Here is a 20,492-nt window from a genome sequence, read left to right as displayed (position 1 = left end):
CACTTTATTTTTACTTTGTCACAGTTATTAAATCAGTGTGTTAGTGGGACAGTACAGTAGGCTACGTGTGTGTGTCAAACACCTTGGTGAACTATATTTGTTTGGGTTGGTTATATATTTGAAAGAAAGAGAAAATGTTAACTTTAGCGATGACGAGGCTTCATTTAAACTGCAGAAGGTGCCGTCTGACAACGAGGGGGAAATGCCTCACAGCAGTTGTTTTCCATCCCATTAGATCACATTATTTAAATTATCAGTCGAGGAGGTGGTGCTGATCGACAACAGGATTAGTTCAAATATGATAAAAGCAGGTAAATAGATTAAAACTATCATTTCAAAGCTGTCCAAATGTGACTGTTTATATGCACCAGCTGCCGACCGGAAGCAAAGAGCATAGAATCACCAAGAGGCGACACTCAAGTGCGATTTGGAAAACATACACTAGAGGGCACGGCGGCCATTTTGGAATGAAAATTACAAGAGCAACAGCATATTATAAGTCTGTAAAATAAACTATTAAAAGTACTGTTGATTGTGATTGTAAGTGTTGTATTGTCATCTTTCACGTTGTATCTCAGCTTTAATGCGCTTTTTAAATATATAAATAAAAAACAAAGCAGCAACTTGCCATCGCGAAAACAATTAAGATCCAATGGACAGCCAACCTCTTTCACTCCAAAACGGCGTAATCTGGGGCTGTTGCTGGGCGCTGCTGTTGCAATGGAACGTTCTATTGAGTGTCGCCTCTTGGTGATTCTAAGCTCTTTGCTGAAAGTTCTTAGCATTCTCCTTGCACATACACGCAAAGGATAGAGGGTAATTTTGTGTTCTAAGAAAAAGGCCTATAGCCACCACTGATTGGCTCCTGTATTAGAAGGCGGGGCTTTATTCACCATATTGACAGTTACATGTTTCCCCGATTCAAAAGTATACGAGTAACATGTCTTGTGTATTCTATAGTATATCTGAGTATTTCAGAAACTGCTGATCTACTGGGATTTTCACGCACAACCAACTCTATGGTTTACATCAGGGGTGTCCAAACTCGGTCCTGGAGGGCCGGTGTCCTGCAGATTTTAGCTCCAACTTGTCTCAACACACCTGCACGGATGTTTCTAGAAAGCCTAGTAAGTGCTTGATTAGCTAGCCCAGGTGTGTCTGATTGGGGTTGGAACTAAACTTTGCAGGACACCGGCCCTCCAGGACCGAGCTTGGACATGCCTGGTTTACATAGAATGGTCCAAAAAAGAGAAAAAATCCAGTATGTCATTACACTGTGTCATAAAGTGTAAATTATCTCAGACTGGTTTCTTGAACATGACAATGAGTTCATTGTACTCAAATGGCCTCCACAGTGGCCAGACCTCAATCTAATAGAGCACCTTTGGGATGTGGTGGAACGAGAGATTGGCATCGAGGAAGTGCAGCCGACAATTGACATGATGCTATCATGTCAATAAAGACCAAAATTTCTCAGGAATATTTCCAGTACCTTATTGAATCTACGTCACAAAGGATTAAGGCAGTTGTGAGGGCATAGTTGGTCCAACATGGTACTAGTAAGGTGTACCTAATAAAGTGGCCGGTGAGTGTATATACAGTTGAAGTCAGAATTATTAGCCTTCCTATTACATTTTAATTCATTTATATTCTCTCCATCAATTTCAACACGTTTCTAAATATAACAGCTTGTTAAGTGGCCAATCGAAAACAATGTATTTCTTAACGGGGCTAACAATATTGACCTTAAAATGGCTTTAAAAACATTTTAAATAGCTTTTATTCTAGCCGAAATAAACCAAATAAGACTTTCTCCAGAAGAAAAAATACTATAGGAAATACTGTGAAAAATTCCTTGATCTGTAAAAAATAATTTGGGAAACATTTGAAAAAGAAGAAATACAATCATTTAATCACTTTATGATTTCATTAATTGTTTATGTAATCTGCAATGCTTTGGCAATACTTGACAAGTCAAGCCAATCAAGCTCTATGGAAATCAATTGAACTGAATTGAATTGAGAGAGAGAGAGACAGAGCGAGAGAGATCAGCATGCTCCACTTACAGACACCCAACCTGCTTGCAAAACAAGCTATTATCTGGTGGTACTGAGCAGGCCTGCACTGGTAAGGCATTAGAGACTCAAACCACAAGCAGACAAAACATATCAATTAATTCAACTAACACCACAGCAACTGTAATGGAATCGCCGTTGATTGATACAGAACAACGGTTTGAGGACACACGTGCATCGCTTTCCGTCGGCCCTGCAGTCTGTTTTTAGCCTTCGCTACACCAGTGCAGTTGTAACGAGAAACGCTCAGGCAATTAGATGTGTGGTAAGCGCCTCTTGTGTTGTGATTCGAGGTGACATGCTGAGACCGCGCATGCAACCTACGGGATCTGCACAGTTTGAGGGATGGGAGCAAACGGGCCAAATGCAAAAAATGAAAAAGATATTTTTGGGTCAATCTGATAAATGTATTTGAGAGGTATTCATTAAGATGTTGATGCTTCTGCAATCAATGTTGTCACAAAATCTGTCACTCTGTATGTGTTAAGATGCAAAATTGTGTCAAATATTCATGACAAATATTGACAATTGTTGCTTTCTTAAATTAGTAGGAAACCAAGCATGTATTATAGAGTAATTTAATGACTAATTAAAAATAAAATAAAATAAAATAAAATAAAATAAAATAAAATAAAATAAAATAAAATAAACAACTTTGTCACCTTGATTTAATTCTCAGTGGTTTTATTTTTCTGTTTTTCAGTGCATTTAAATACAATGTACAACGCACAACAACTTGTCATTAAAAAACAGGACAAAAGGTAATTAACTTAGACAATTCACAAATGTAAAAAAAAAAAACTGCAACACTACAAAGTTGCCAGAAACCTGATCTAAAACGCCAACAACAACAACAATAATAATAATGAATGTTATTATTCATGATAGTAACACTATTATTATTATTATTATTATTATTATTATTGGTGTTTTAGACCAATAAGGTTTCTAATCTATAATAATAATAATAATATAATAATAATAATAATGTATTATTATTGTTGTTGTTGTTATTATTATTATTGATGTCTTAGGTCATGCTACCTTGTTTTTATTAGTTCTGTCAGTATATCAGGCAATATTTATTATTATTATTATTATTATCATTATTATTATTATTGGTGTTTTAGACCAATAAGGTTTCTAATCTATAATAATAACAATAATAATAACAATAATAATAATAATAATAATAATAATAATAATAATAATAATAATAATAATAATAATAATAATAATAATAATAATAATAATAATAATTTATTATTATTATTGTTGTTGTTGTTATTATTATTATTGATGTCTTAGGTCATGCTACCTTGTTTTTATTAGTTCTGTCAGTATATCAGGCAATATTTATTATTATTATTATTATTATTATTATTATTATTATTATTATTATTATTATTATTATTATTATTATTATTATTATTACTATTATTGTTGTTGTTGTTATCATGATCAATATTATTAACAATAAAAAAATAATAAATATTTTCTGATATACTGACAGAACTGATAAAAAAAACTAGGTAACATATCTGAATTTAAGGTGAATTTAATATTAAAATTTAATACTGCTATACTGCATTGGCAGTATCTTATGTTGTTGGAAAAATAAAGTATTGTATCTACAGTATGAATTACTCCTTTACTGCATATAAAAAGTCAGCCATTGGTCTTTTTAGTAACCTACAAGTGTCGACACAGAAACAAAACACACATACATGTAATAAAAATACATCTAGAGAGGCAAAACTGTCATTCTCCATATCTCCGCTCGCACCTACATTCTCAGCTAATTGTACTTATACACTCTCAGAAATAAAGGTACGCGAGCTGTCACTGGGGTGGTACCTTTTCAAAAAGTACACATTTGTTCTTGAAGAGTCCATATTGGTGCCTCTAAAGTATATATTAGTACCTACAAATTTTAAGAGGAACCCTTTCGAACTTTTTAGGTACAGTACTAATATGTAACCTTGAGGTATTAATATGAGCAAATTTGTACCTTTTGAAAAGAAACCACCCCAGTTACAGCTCGCGTACCTTTATTTCTAAAAGTGTAGCGTGTTATGTGTTGTTGGTTTCACTATGTGTTGTATGTTTCTGAGTTCTGTGCAAAGAAAACTCATAATGTACTGCACTTCACTATGTTGGATCGCTGCCCAACTGATGTAGAAAACTTACCAGAAGTGAAGGTAAAAACAAACTTAGTCTGCAAATCTCACCTCATCTTCTAACAAGCAGCAGCATTTTCACCAAAGTCGCTCCAAAATAACAAAAAAAAAAGCTTTTTAGCTACAGGAGGTGTCAGTGGAGCAACGGTTACATTTAAAAATAGCTTAAAAATATATAGTTAAAGCATCATTTAAACAATCAACACAGTGGGGGTAAAGCTGAAGAAATCATATTTGTTTTTCCACTAACATTCACTGAGAAATCCATTAAGTTCTATTGACTGCAAAATGCTTTCTGGTTTGAGAGCTTGTATTGCTTGCAGGAGACAAAGTGAGAGATAAACTTTAAGCCTCTTTAAGGAATAAAACGTTGGGATTTTATTTTTCCTGAGGTCTTTTTTTTTTAAAGAAAGAAAGAAAAAATTCTTAGGTGGCTGGGTTGCGTAATGGTTTTTGCCACAAGTCATGTAAAGTGTGTTTTGTACCTCTGATAATATTCAAAATGTGCTTCTCCAAGAATCCAATATTTCACATATAAAAAATATAGATTTGACTTTTTTTTTTTTGCATATGCACAAATGAAAGGGGAATGTTTTTTTTTGTTTTTTGGTGAAACAGTCAAAATTGGCATACAAACATACTCTACTGGTCAAACGTTTGGGGTCAGGTTTTTTTTTTTCATATTTATTTTTTAAAGAAAATTATTCTGTTCATCAAAACGACACTTATTAAACATAAAAAAAGTTAAATTGTAAAATATTTATGAAACTGCTTTCTTATTGTATGTCGTTTCAAATTAAATTATTACTCCAGTCATTATTGCTTTTATTACCATTACCATTGATAACAATAATAATAATAATAATAATAATAATAATAATAATAATAATAATAATAATAATAATAATAATAATTAATATTAGAGTGATTTCTGAAGGATCATGTGACTTTAAAGACTGGAGTAATGAAGCTGAAAAATTATTTTTAAAATCACTGGAATAAATTATTAAATTAACTTATAAACTACTTTTGAACAATTATTTTATAGTGCAATAACATTTCACAATTTGTCCTGTATGTTTGATGAAATAAATGCAGCTTTGTGGAGCAGGAGAAGCTTATTTCAAAACATTTAAAAATCCTACTGACCCCAAACTTTTGACTGGTAGTGTATATAAAAAGTGGTATTGGCCTTTAGCATGTGAAAAGATGAAAAAAAAAAAAATGTTAGTTACAATATTTCTAAATTTCTAAATAGTTTCCAGTTGGTTACGGTCTATACTAGACATTAGCTGACAAAAAGGGGCCTGATCTGCTTTCATTGGACAATTATATTGGTCAAATTATATTTGTATATTTATAGAGTGTGTCTGCGTGTTTTCATGTTCTGCAGAGCAGGAACCTGCTGAAAAACAGCATTCATGCTGAGCCAGGCCCGATTATCTTTTAATCTTTTCCTGTTTAAAATTTTTAAATAAATAAATAAATAAATAAAATTCATTCATTCATTCATTCATTCATTCATTCATTCAAAATTTTAAATAAATAATTAAAATTCATTTAAAAAATTACATAATAAATAAATAAATAAATAAATAAATAAAATTCATTCAAAATTTAAAAAATAAATAAATAAATAAATAAATAAAATTCATTCATTCATTCTCCTTCAACTGAGTCCCTTATTTATCAGTGGTCACCACAGTGGAATGAACTGCTAACTATTCCAGCATATGTTTTATGCAGCGGATGCCCTTCCAACCGCAACCCTTTACTACCTAGTTAAGCCTTTAAATGTCACTTTAAGCTGTACAGAAGTGTCTTGAAAAATATCTAATAAAATATTTACTGTCATCATGGCAAAGATAAAATAAATCAGTTATTATAAATGAGTTATTAAAACTATTATGTTTAGAAATGTGTTAAAAAAAATCTTCTCTCCGTTAAACTGAAAATGGGGAAAAAATAAACAGGGGGCTAATAATTCAGGGGGGCTAATAATTCTGACTTCAACTGTCTGCGTATAATATCCACTAAACCAGCACTGTGAAAATGCAAATAATTGATTAACTTAACTTAATTGCTTTTACAAATTTTAAGTGGATTTAATTAAGTTTCCCCCAAAAAACTCAGGAGTTGTATTGATTCTGCTCGTTCTCAAGTCTCGGAAACTTTAAAACACACACAAACATTATTATTTTGTATTTAAACGCTGCAAAATGTGATCACACATTAACAAGACATTGCTCTCGGTTTCATTCCAAAATTGCAAATGTCACTCAGTATTCACAAACTATTACACAAAAACTGCTGCATCTTTCCAGAATAAGTGGATTCTTACATCACAGGCAACCAGCAAATTCTGTACTAAGTGTGTTATTTTACAATCTTGATTTTCCTATTGTTGGACTGGGTGTATTTGTTAGCAAGTATAAACAGCTGTCTACTAGGCTTGTGCCGGTATTCGGTAATGCGATAAATCACGGTAATGAATATGCACGATATTGTTATCGCGGGCACTTCAAAATACCGTGAAAAATAATAGATCCGAATTTATATTCTTAGAACGCGCCTTAGCTTATTTTCCATCAACCGCTTGAAGAAACACTGCGTATATGCTGCGCAGAACTGATGCGCACTCTGATGTAAACAGTCCCCGCATGTAGAAGCCCTGTGTGCGCAGTGCGCGCCGCCGCTGCCACCGCACTATAATCCTCACACGCAGGCCATCTGGCAGACCGGGCACTTTACCGGTGGGCCGACGTACTTTTTGGGCCGGGCTGATCATCGTCTTATGATCTGATCGGCCCATAAAAGGCTTAGCAGCCTATCGTTATTTTCTGCCTTATTGATTGACGCTGCTGTGATCTGTGACTCTCTGAAAGTAGATGCTTTTTTTCCCGGACAGACAGACCGGGCCGGCCCCTGTGACACCCTGCAGCCCATTGGCTCTTTTCGGTATTTACATTGGGCTGGCCCAATCACAAACTCCTATTTTGGACTCCGTGTGAGCGTGCGTCGTCTGTGTGTATTTGTCAAAATAGTCGAGAGTCAGAGAGAAGAAACGCAAGGGAGGCGCAGAGAAATCGCGGGAAATACACCGGCGTTTCATTTAGCGATTCTGAAAAGTTCTCTGTTCATTCTAGTACACGGCTAAAAACGCAAATCACGTGACCACACACTCTCTGCCCAGAGCTGCAGCCACTAGTTCAGCGGGTGAGCATAAACCCCCAGGTCAGAGTATAGTGCATGTCAGACAGTTCATCTGCTGGGTGATCTCATCTCACTATAGTTGTTAAACGTAATATTGAATTCATCTTGTTGTCTCTATCTAACAATTCTTATGTCTTTTGAATCACTTGTTCTCAGTTAACTGTTTTGGCTGAGTGCAAAGCTAATATATTAATTTATGTAACCACATACACTGATTCTGCACATTGACTGATTGCTTACCTTTATCGTTTAAATTTAATGTACGTTATACTGTTATAATGGCCATTATTGGTTATTAAAACTGATATTCTGCAAAAGAGACAGGGTAAAGTTCATTCTTTTCAATGGAAATGAAAGGAGACAGTTATATTTAAGCCCTGTTTTGTTATAAATATGCAGTGTGAAGATGATGCTCATAAAAATATGCAGCTACACGAGGCTGTTTGGTGTCTGTTAATCATAATATCAAAATAAAACAAATTTGACTTATATTATGTTTTCATTGTTTAGATAGTGAAACAGCAAGCAGGATGAGGTGAAAGAGGTTAAAATGTAACACTGTTCCCTTTGAAGATTTACCCATGCATTAGCAGGCAGTTTTTGTTATGTTTATTATTGAATATAGGCTGAGTCAATAGTGTATTGAATAAGCTAAATTGGCTGTAGTGTATGAGTGTGTGTGAATGAGTGTGTATGGGTGGTTTCCAATATTGGGTTGTGGCTGGAAAGGCATCTGCTGCATAAAACATGCTGGAATAGTTGGCAGTTCATTCCACTGTGGCAACCCCTGATAAATAAGGGACTTATGCGAAGAAAAATAAATGAATGAATAGTGTATTTTTTTAGAGCTCAACAAATATCTTTATGGACAGCATACAGAAATTAAATTGAGATTAAAGTTTGAATTTATTTATTTATTTCATATATATGGCTTTTGTGTTTTATAGAATATGAGTTGATAAAAATATTGGACATGCATAGATAGATAGCATTTTGATTAAATTTAGTGGGCCGCTCTGGCCCAAAATGCCAGGCCCGATTTTTTGCCCCAGTCCAGCCCTGCTTACACGAAGAAGAAGCATGGCGGAAGGAGGAACGCTGCCGACAATTTATCCCCCTTCAAAAAGGTTAAAGTCAGAAGTTTGGAAATATTTTGGGTTCCAAAAAAATGCAGAGGGATTACGAAGACGGTTTCCCTTTTGCACATTCACTTTGATATAATTGCTCAAGTTTACTTTTATATTGTGTATTGTTTTATTTATATTTATTTGTATTTAAATGTTTGAAGTACTTTTAGTTAATTAAAAAGTTATTAAAGTTTTGTTATTGAAGTTTTTTGTGTTTTTTTACCTGTTTCTCTAGTAAAATTACAATATCGTGATAATACCGTATACCGTGATAAAAGCTCAATCAATTAATCGCAGCATGAAAATGTGATACCGGCACATGCCTACTGTCTACACACATACAAGGCAGATTTTCAACCGGAGCGCATAAGAATAAAGGATAAAAAGAGTGAGATTTTGTGTGTGTGTGGATCTCTGCCACCCTAACGCCTGCTCTCCAGGTCCCGACTGCTTTAATTGGGCTTGTTTTGCTCCCCGTCATACAGACAGATACTTCATCGTGGCTCTAACTATCTGCACTAATTCCTCCAGTGACATGACAATGACAGGCCCTTATTTCAGTGTCACAGCTCTGCTTCTATACCAGGTGATAAACACTGCTTCACAAACACGGCTTGGTAAAATACAAAACCTGTTTGGTCAATAATGAGCAGGTTTTTAGGAAATGAAGTTAAGGAATTGAGATCGACTGGTGATTTTTAATGAGTACATCTGTTGTGCTGATAGCAATTGGCAGTTTTTCTTTAGTGTCATGTCGGTGTTTAATGTAAAAAGGTGAAATTGCATTCAAATATTCAAATAAAATTGATATGATAAAAAAAAAAAAAAATCAACAAAATGACTATACATACCATTGTTCTCTTGTGTTTTTTTATTGAATGAAAAATACAGTAAATAAAACAATAATATTGTGATTACTATTTCAATATTTTTAAAAAAAGTTATTTATTTATGTGCATTTATTCTTTTTTTTGAATATAAGGAGAAAAAACAGCAGAATATGTACATTGCATATGTAAATATGGACATTATTTAATCTAAGTATAATTCCACAATTCCATTCTAATATTTAAATATTATTTTACATGCATTATTGTTATAATCACCAGCGACCGAGCAGTTACAAATTGCTCGAGAACTACAATTCGGCCACTAAACCAAACTACAACTCCAATCATGCACCTCACACACATCAGTTCCTGATTTCCACACCGAAATGAACCTTACTTATCCAGCATTTATTTTACGCAGCGGATGCCCTTCCAGCCGCAACCCATCTCTGGGAAACATCCATACACTCATTCACACTCATACACTACGGACAATTTAGCCTATCCAATTCACCTGTACCACATGTCTTTGGACTGTGGGGGAAACCGGAGCACCCTGAGGAAACCCACACGAACGCAGGGAGAACATGCAAACTCCACACAGAAACGCCAACTGACCCAGCCGAGGCTCGAACCAGCGACCTTCTTGATGTGAGGTGACAGCACTACCTACTGCGCCACTGCGTTGCCCACGGCAGTAAATAAAATTAATATGATTTAAAAAAATAAAAAATAAAATCAACCAAATTACTATATGTACCATTATTCTCTTGTGTTTTTTTTTTATTATATGAAAAATACAGTAAATAAAACAATAATATTGTGATTACTATTTCATAAAATTTTTTATACAATATACCAATAAGTGATTTATTTCTGCGAAATGTTTTTTTTTTTTTTAATAAGGTGAAAAAAACATCACATGTACACTGCAAATGTACATTTGGATATTATATAATCACGGTATAATTCCACAATTCCAACAATTTCATTCTAACATTTAAATATTATTTTACATACGTTATTGTTATGATCACAAGCGATCGAGCAGTTGCAGATTGCTGGAGAACTACAATTCGGCCACTGAACCGAACTACAACTCCAATCATGCACCTCCCTCCCCCTGAAGACACACACACACAGACACACCGCTGAAGCTCATCACTGATCCATTACCTGTACTATAAAGACAGCTTTCATTTCCACACACATGGCAGAGTCTTGTTTTATCTCGTTTAACATGACAAAGCGTTTTTCCCTAGTTTGTCTTGCTGTGTTTCGATCTTTTCTTTGTTTTATCGTTTTGTGGCGGTGGGCAAAGCGAGGATTCATGAAACACTGACACAGTCGAAGGAAATGTGTCGAAGCTTCGAAACGTTTTGAAACCTGTCTCTACAGTGACACCCAGTGGTCATTTTTTAATGTATTTCTCTGGAACAGCTTCATCAAAGAAACTGTTAAGCAAATTGAGGTATTAAACCCCATGTTGTAGAGTTGAGGTTTCAAGTGATTTAGTGGAGTGGTGAGAGTTCCTGACCATCATGTTGGAATTTGAACTCGGGCCATTTGCTGCACAGCTACTCAGTTACAGTGCACACACACGGTCCACTAGGCTACATGAGCTGGTGTTATTTTTCTGGACTCATTCAGTCAAATGCAGATTCCCCTGGTCTCAAACCACTTTTGAGTTGACCGATGCTTTGAATCGCTTTAGTCACATGACCTGGGTGTTTTGAATCACCTTAGTCACGTGACTTGGGAGTTTCCAATCACCTTAGTCACATGAAATGGGTGTTTCAAATCCCCTTAATCACGTGACATGGGTGTTGGATAATGCTTTGGTGCAGTGTTTCGAAACACTTCAGGATTAGAATCTCAATGCTTTAGGATCTCAACACAGTGTCGAAATGTCAGTTACACGTTAGCCATCCCAACCATTTTGATTCTTTGCTGCCTAGCCTGACCTTTTGCCTGTATTTTGACCATTTTGGATATTTTGGATTATTTTATTTACCCATTTTCTCCCATGGTTGACCGCTGCCTGCCCAACTACTTCTTAATAAAACTGCACAATAAAACTCTGCTGTACCAGACCTTTACATGACAGATAATGTATTCAAAAGTACTGTATTATTTTACCAAATTGGCACTCAAGAAACAATATTTATAATAAATAAATGAATAAATAAATAAATTTAATAATAATAATAATAATAATAATAATAATAAAGTATACATAACAACAATAAAAAATTATTATTGTTGTTAATAATAATAACAATGATAATAATAAATAACAAAAATACAATTATTATTACTATTATTGTTGTTGATAATAATAACAATAACAATAATAATAAATACATAACAACAATAAAATTTTTGTTGTTGTAGTTGTTGTTGTTAATACTAATTACAATGATATTAATAAATAACAATAATAAAATTAGTATTAATCTTATTGTTGGTAATAATAATAATAATAATAATAATAATAATAATAATAATAATAATAATAATAATAATAATAATAATAATAATAAATAACAACAATAAAATTATTATTGTTGTTGTTATTAATAATAATAATAATATAATAATAATAATAATAATAATAATAAATACATAACAACAATTACATTATTGTCGTTGTAGTTGTTGTTGTTGTTAATAATAACAATGATTATTTACAAAAATTATTATTACTATTATTGTTGATAATAATAATAATAATAATAATAATAATAATAATAATAATAATAATAATAATAATAATGCATTAGTATTGAAATGTTAGAAAAATATACTTTGCAGTGGATGCATTTTTTCTTCCTATAATGAGTATTTATTTATTCTTGTATAGATATATTTACTGCATAATAAGGATGAAAGTAAACATTTATCCAGTGCAATGTATTTTTTTATCCACTCCAATGTATTTTTTTTTAACTGCACATATTACTTTGATGTTCCAAAGTGATTTGTTGAAGCAGTGCGTGCACAATTCCAGAGGGAGAGCACTAAAAATATTCAGCGTGTTTGACACTAGAGTATTATCTTGTCTTATGTTACTGTTGATGTTGGATGCAGAGGGGCCAATCACCTGTACAAACACAAACGGAATATATCCAGAGGACATATGACACAAGGCATGAGACACATTTCACAAGCCTTGCATCATGTCTTGCTCTATGACAACGTACAGCAGTGAATAACAACAGCACAAGACAAGACTTCTGAAAACTTACAGCCTGAGGTTAAATGGATAGGTCAGACAAAAATGACAATTTATTCATTGTTTACACCCAAAAAAAGTGGTTATAAACATAGCTGAGTTTCTTGTTTCAGGTAAACACAAAAGAAGATATTTTGTAGAATGTTGGTAGCCATTGACTCTCATTATTTTTTCCTCCTTACTATGAATGTCAATTTCTACTAGTTTACAACATTCTTCAAAGTATCTTTTTAAATTACTAATTTTAGTTACTTAAGGGTAGACACTGCATGCAAATAAATTTTTTCATGCACTTGTAAATTGAGCTGTAAAAAGTTTTTTCTGTCTAATTTAAAGAAATGTGAGATATATATATATATATATACTGTATATATATATATATATATATATATATATATATATATATATATATATATATATATACTGTATATATATATATATATATATATATATATATATATATATATATATATATATATATATATATATATATATATATACTGTATATATATATATATATATATATATAAAATATGTGTGTATATATATATATATATATATATATATATATATATATATACACACACATATTTTATATATATATATATATATATATATATATATATATATATATATATATATATATATATATATATATACTGTGTATATGTATATATACAAGTGTCATCACGTTGCAAATTAGTGAACATAAATCAAGTATATGACGACAAGATATAACTTTAGCAGTAGCAAGACATTTTATAGAATTTGGACATGACGTTAAACAGCTAGAATGTATAGGAATTGAAGAAGTATTTGAGACAAACTGAGGAGGTTATCTGAATTTCAAAAAATATTACAAAGAGAGGCGTTCTGGATTCAGAAATTAAAAATCACTTTTACCGAGAGGAAGACATGAGGAATTGGACCTTTCTGTGTTACTTTAATGGTTTGTTGTTTAGCTATAATATGGTGAATCATGGATTTTGAGTATGTAATGATACAAATAATGAGATGAAAATGTATTTTGAATGTTTGGACTGTCGGAATTTCATTGCATTGATGTAGACATGAATAAGTGAATGATGATAATTGATATGCTATTTTCCTCTGCAATGGAGACAATGTTTTTAAAGGTGAATGTAAATGTTTGTTGTGTGGTTAATTACAGTATATTGAAACGAAAATGAGATGTTGTTAACTATTGAGTTGTGGTCTAACTAATGACGTAATGTCTGACGCAAATGACAGTGGGATAAAAGGGTGGAGTGAGAGAACTCACACACTGAGGAAGGCATTGTGCCGAAACGTCTGTGTTTTGTTTCACCTAAGAATGTAAAACAAAAACTATTCAAAGTAATTATTTAATGAGTGATAATTATGACTTTTTGAATAATATTATTGGCAAGATTAACACACCAAAAAAAAAAGTTTAAAAACCACAAGTGCCCAGTGCAAACTTTAATACTGAATCTATTTTAAAGAAATCATTCTAAATACACTTTTAGAAGGATAGTTCACCCAAAAATTTAAGTTCTGTCATAATTTACTCACCTTTTACTGGTTTTAAATATTTAGGAGTTAATTTTTTTTCTGTTGAACACAAAAGAGGGTAGTTTGAAAAGTGTTGGAAACCTGTCAGCATTGACATTTATAGTATTTGTTTTTCTTCTATGGAAGTCAATGGTTACTTGTTTCTAGCTTTCTTCAAAATATCTTCTTTTGTGTTCAACAGAATAAATAAACTCAAAGGTTTAGAACCACTTAAGCGAGAATAAATAATGAGTACGTTGTCATTTTTTGCATGAACTATACCTTTAAATGCTGCACTTTTGTAAATTGTGCCTGTAGATTTATTTACAAACTAAACTATTAATGGGCTATTTGTTTGTTTCAGAAAACTTTACATACTTACATACATCAAACTTTAAAGTTTTATTTGTGCTTTATCTGTATTCTAAATGTTTTTGCCAAGGTATACACTACCTGACAAAATCTCATTGCTGACGCAAGTTTTAGGAACAACAAATAATAACTTGTCTTCTAGTTGATCATTCGGTGTCAAAAGTGAAAGATAAAGGCCTCTAGATTACGCTTTTTTTTAGCTAAATAAAATATGACCATGCCTTGATTTTTAATTATTAAATTAGGACAGAAAGGTCTGACTTTGCTTCGACAAAAGTCTTGTCACTTGACAGAAATAATGTCCAGTATAGAATATAAAGTTATGGTGCAGTGGAAAAAGAATTAATATTGTGTATGACTCCCATGAGCTTGGATGACTGAATCCATACATGCAATGACTCAAATAACTTATTAATAAAGTCATCTGGAATGGCAAAGAAAGTGCTCTTGCAGAACTTCCGGAGTTCATTAAGATTCTTTAGATTATTCTTAAACGCCTCCTCCATCTTACCCCAGACATGCTTAATAATGTTCATGTCTGGTGACTAGGCTGGCCAATTCTGGAGCACCTTGACCTTCTTTGCTTTCAGGAACTTTGATGTGGAGGCTGAGGTATGAGAAGGAGCGCTACCCTGCTGAAAAATTTGCATTCTCCTGTGGTTTGTAATGTAATAGGCAGCACAAATGTCTTGATACCTCAGGCTGTTGATGTTGCCATCCACTCTGCAGATCTCTCGCACGCCCCATACTGAATGTATTCCCAAACCATGATTTTTCCTTGACCAAACTTGACTGATTTCTGTGAGAATCTTTGGTCCATGCGGGTTTCAATTGGTCTTCTGCTGTATTTGGGATGATTGGGATGCAGTTCAACAGATGATTCGTCTAAAAAAAAAAATCTACCTTCTGCCACTTTTCCAAATTGTCAACCAGAAGTCAAGTTATTATTTGTTGCTCTTACAACTGGGATTGACGACTAGACTTTTGTCAGGTAGTGTATGTTCATGCATAGTTTTATTTTACAAAATATTGTGACTTTTTATTTTCTGGCTGTTTACAGGAGTTTTCTGAATTATTGAGTTTTAAAAAAATCCAAAATCCTCTCTGTAAAATCCTTTAATCCTTATGTGTCAAACAAACAAACAGAAACTCGACACAGAAAATTTGAAAAGAAAATTAATAACTATCCCTTTAACACAGGATAGAGTAAACCAAGTTAACATTTTAATTAAAGCGAAGATCTTTAAAGTGGAATTAAACAGTGGCAACAGCACAATTATTCAAGAACAGGTGCGTGGATCCTTTGGGATGAAGAGTCGGTTCAAAACTGCAAGACTGCACCTCCTGTTCTTCAACCACACATCCCAGTCAGTCAATTAACGACACATACTCATTAAAAGATCCCTGCAGTGTCAAGAAAGACAAATGAAACACGACAAGGATCAAACTTTACACTCAGCCACATCAGATCACCAAAAACATCAAGACCTGCTCTGACACACGTTATGAGTATTAGGAGAAGGTCCCTGAGTACATCTGCTATTCATTCATTCATTTTCCTTCGGCTTAGTCCCTTATTTATCAGGGGTCGCCACAGCGGAATGAATTTCTAACTATTTCTTCCAGTCACAACCCAGTACTGGGAAACATCCTACACTCTTGCATTCACGCACACTATGGTCAATTTTGTTTACCCAATTCACCTAGTGCATGTCTTTGGACTGTGGGGGAAACCGGAGCACCCAGAGGAAACCCACGCAAACACAGGGAGAACATGCAAATTTCACACAGAAACGGCAACTGGCCCAGCCGAGACTCAAACCAGCAACCATCTTGCTGTGAGGTGACAGCGCTAACCACTGAGCCAATGTGTCGCCACACCTGTTATTAAGGTGTGTTTTATGATTACAAATGGATTATGCTAATTACAGGGGTACATGTGGCCTGAGATACTTCCAGCTTGACCACTTTTGACCACTTCTACAGGCAATCGAAAACACATATAATCACTCACTGGGTTGAATACCCACAACAGACCAGCTATATTCTCTGCCTACTGACCTCATTCTTAAATATTTCTGCTTCCATAGATATATACACTAGATATCGCATATGGACCCTGAGCATGTATCAATAGTGCCGCCACATTGTACAGCACAAATGTCATTCAACTGCACTAGTCAAGACTAAAGCTAATGTGAAGACGCTTGATTTTAGCGCTGTGTACTGGTGTAGTAATGAGCAAACAAAGAAAACAAAGCATAAAGGCTTAACATTTAATATAAATATTTAATATCAGAAGTGAACTGTACCAGAGTGTCCCCAGACCACCTCTTTCAGGCGGACTCGGGTACGGTTTGTGGGTGCGCACCCGAGTTCAAAAAGCATTATTCACACTAGCTAAACCGTACCGTACTCTGACATCAAACAAACCCGGGGGCGGACCAAAAGTGCTATTGTGAAAGCACCCTTAGGGATGGTGAAAAAACAAACGCCTAAAAATAAATAATAATAAATAATTTAATTTTGTCTAATATGCCCAGCTACTGTATATTTAAGCATTGTCTTTTACAATAATAGTTACAAAAAAAAAGGTTACAAATTCGATTGATCCAATATCGCATCTCTTGTGCAGCGGCCCTTAATTAGAGCATTTCTTTCATTTGCAAATGTTTTTAATTTTTTATAATTATGTTTATTGAATTTTCACAAGAATACAGACATAACATTACATCTTCAAAAGACTCGCAAAAAAAATATCAACACAAAACAATGAAGAGAAAAAAAAGGATAAAAAAAATCTCAGATTATATATAAAACAGGTAACACATAAAAACATTACTTATTTTTCAGATTCCAATATTTTTTAGCATGATATGGCAAAGATTAGGTTTCAAATAATCCAAATATAGAGTCCAAACTTTGAAAAAATGCTTTGTTTTTGTTGTTTTTTTTTTGTGTAAAACATAGGTAAGATGTTTCAAGGGAATTAACTCAAAAGTGATCTTGTGCCAACCTTTTAGTGATGGAGATTTATCACTAATCCAATAAAGTAAAATATTCTTTCTGGCGGCAAAGGTTAATATATTATATAATTTCTTATTATCTGATGAAAAAAATGCGTCCATTAGGTATACCCAAAATCCATGAAAGTGGGTCAAAATCCAGCTGCATGCTAAAGATCTTTTCCATTTCCCCCAGCACCAAAGACCAAAACCTTTGCAGTTTGTTACATGACCACATACAATGCGTTAAAGTACCGACATCAGTTTTACATTTTTAACACAGGCGAATTAGAAGGGTTAAATAGATGTCTGCGGTTAGGGGAGATATGTAGTCTATGTCTTATTTTATACTGTTTTTCTCTTGTATGTGTACAAACAGATATTTTCTATTTGTGAATGTTTTATTTCATGTATGTTATTAAAATAATCAACATTCAGTTAATCAATTTATTTTATGCAAAGAAAAATACAGGGATGCAATTCAACTAACCACGATGAGTGTTGCAAAACACTGTACAGTGGAAGTCAGAATTATCAGTCCCCCTGAATTAATAGCCCCGTTTATTTTTTTTCCCCAATTTCTGTTTAACGAAGAGAAGATATTTTTCCACAGGTTTTAAACATAATAGTTTTAATAACTCATTTCTAATATTCATTTCTATTTTATCTTTGTCATGATGACAGTAAATAATATTTTACTAGATATTTTTCAAGACACTTCTATACAGCTTAACGTGACAATTAAAGGCTTAACTAGGTTAATTAGGTTAAAAAGGCAGGATAAGGTAATTAGCCAAGTTATTGTGTGACGATGGTTTGTTCTGTAGACTATCGAAAAATATATAGCTTAAGGGGACTAATAATTTTGACTTTAAAATGGCTTTCAAAAAAATTAAAAACTGCTTTTATTCTAGCCAAAATAAAACACATAAGACTTTCTCCAGAAGAAAAAATATTATCAGACATTCTGTGAAAGTTTACTTGCTCTGTTAAACATCATTTGGGAAATATTTAAAAAAAGAAATCAATCAAAGGGGGGACAATAATTCTGACTTCAACTGTATGTCTTTCCATATTTCCATCACACAAAAAATAATGATTTTATTCGTAAACACAAATCTAAATCTAAAATCTGTTGATATTCTAAAATATTTGTTGAATGAGTTTAAATGTACAGTACCTACAGTATGTGTTAAAACGGTACAAAAGCTGTATTAGGAACTAATGGAAAGGAAACCAAATGAACTATGATATTTGCTTATTCTACATTTCTTAAATCTTAAAGTATACTTAATTGATTTCACAGCTTTAACATTTATTCAGTTTTAAGTACACCTTTATCACTGTGTGTTTAACACTTTTCTATGCTGCCTGATCTACTTATTACAAGCATTTTTTTGTTATAGTTGCTTTTAATACTTAATGTGACAGCGTTAATAAAGTAATTATGGCACTAATAAATTGGAAAGATGAAGGTCGGGGTTAGCAATTCTGTATCCTGTTTGCAAGATACTATGCTGACAGGCAATAATCAAAAAAAGGGGCAAGCGGATAGTTTACGTAATGCTGCAGAGATCACATTCAATTAGACAACTGCAATGATCACCACGATATTATATGTGCAAAACAGTATCAAACCAATAGCATAATAAACACTGTACAACAGATCTATAAAACAACCAAATACAATCACACTGGCCAGGATTAAGGTCATGCTACTTTATTAAGTTTAGCAGCAAAGCATTTACAAAAGTCAAGCAAGAATTCCTATTCATTCATTAAACATTCATATGTGGAGCATGCATTCATATTTACCTTCATACACCAATTCTTGGTAATGGAAATTATTTCAGCAAAGGGTACATATAACAACATATTGCAGCAATGCTTATCCCCAGACCTCACTTATTTTTAGTCTCTTGTGTCTACTTGTCAACCAAAATGCATCTTTAAATCAGTAAACAGGGCAAAGGAAAAGGGTAGGAATAGGGCCGGTTTGGAATTTCCATGAATAAAACATTTATCGATATATGCATATGCAGACGAAAATGTCGAGCCAGCGCAAGCAACAAAACGAAGCAGGTGCCAAAAATGAAAAGGAGAGCGGCAGGAAAGAAAACAGGGCCAGCGGTGAATCGCTGACATCACCAATTAGCAAGGGCTTGCCTGCGCAGCCATCGAGGGATGCGTGCGCCTTCATGCAGCCACGAGAAAGAATAATTGCGTCCCCGGAGACGGAGCAGGTGAGTCCACCTGGAGCGGAACAAGGGCTTCTGTTACTCAGAAACAGTCTTGGCTTTCATCAACAAGAAGTCAGCTCCCGCTAATACTGTCATCAATGGGCCGCGATGAAATGAAATGAAAGCTAATGAAAGCTTTAATGCAGTCACTCGCAGGAAAAGCGAAGCGGCCTGGTATTAAGACGTCATCCTGCGCTGGATTATTTTTCACAAAGTCAGGAGGTACTTGAAATATCACAGGCGCTGGAGTGTCTCACTAAAAATTGATTACTTGGGGCTTCTGGTCTCCTTCAAAGAGCAGATGGAGAGACTGAGGCTGAGGCTGCAGAAATGCAGACGTGGACGAGGATCAGGACAGCGCTGTATCACAGCCACAGCTGTACTCTTTTTTAGGAGACCGCTGGGCTGGGCTAATAAGAAACTGCTACTATTGGCCTGGCAATGGGAACACAGGGTGGTGTAGGCCAGATACTGTTGCCCGCAAAAAAAAAGGTTATTGGTTCTGTTGTTCAACCGAGAGAGCAAACAGCAGTTGAAATGAGAACAATAAGATGACGAAACATATAAGTTTCATTCTCTTTCATCTCATTTTGAGGTTTGAAGTGATATATGATGAAGGCAAAAATCAAAACACAAAGAAAATTGTAGGCAGACTAGCGCTTCTGTTATCTAAAAAACAATC

The 20,492-nt window shown here is 33.7% G+C and overlaps 1 protein-coding gene across 1 annotated transcript in view; it reads right to left on the bottom strand.

Annotated features, from left to right (window-relative positions):
• The window catches only part of cntn4 (contactin 4), a 308,523-nt gene that overhangs the window by 258,410 nt on the left and 29,621 nt on the right, over positions 1-20,492 (bottom strand). The window lies entirely within an intron of this gene.

This window comes from Danio aesculapii, chromosome 6 (genome assembly GCF_903798145.1).
Source record: "Danio aesculapii chromosome 6, fDanAes4.1, whole genome shotgun sequence".
In the NCBI taxonomy this organism is placed as follows: Eukaryota; Metazoa; Chordata; class Actinopteri; order Cypriniformes; family Danionidae; genus Danio; species Danio aesculapii.
The sequence above is the reverse complement of the archived record's forward strand: the minus strand, read 5'-3'. Positions and strand labels throughout refer to the sequence as shown.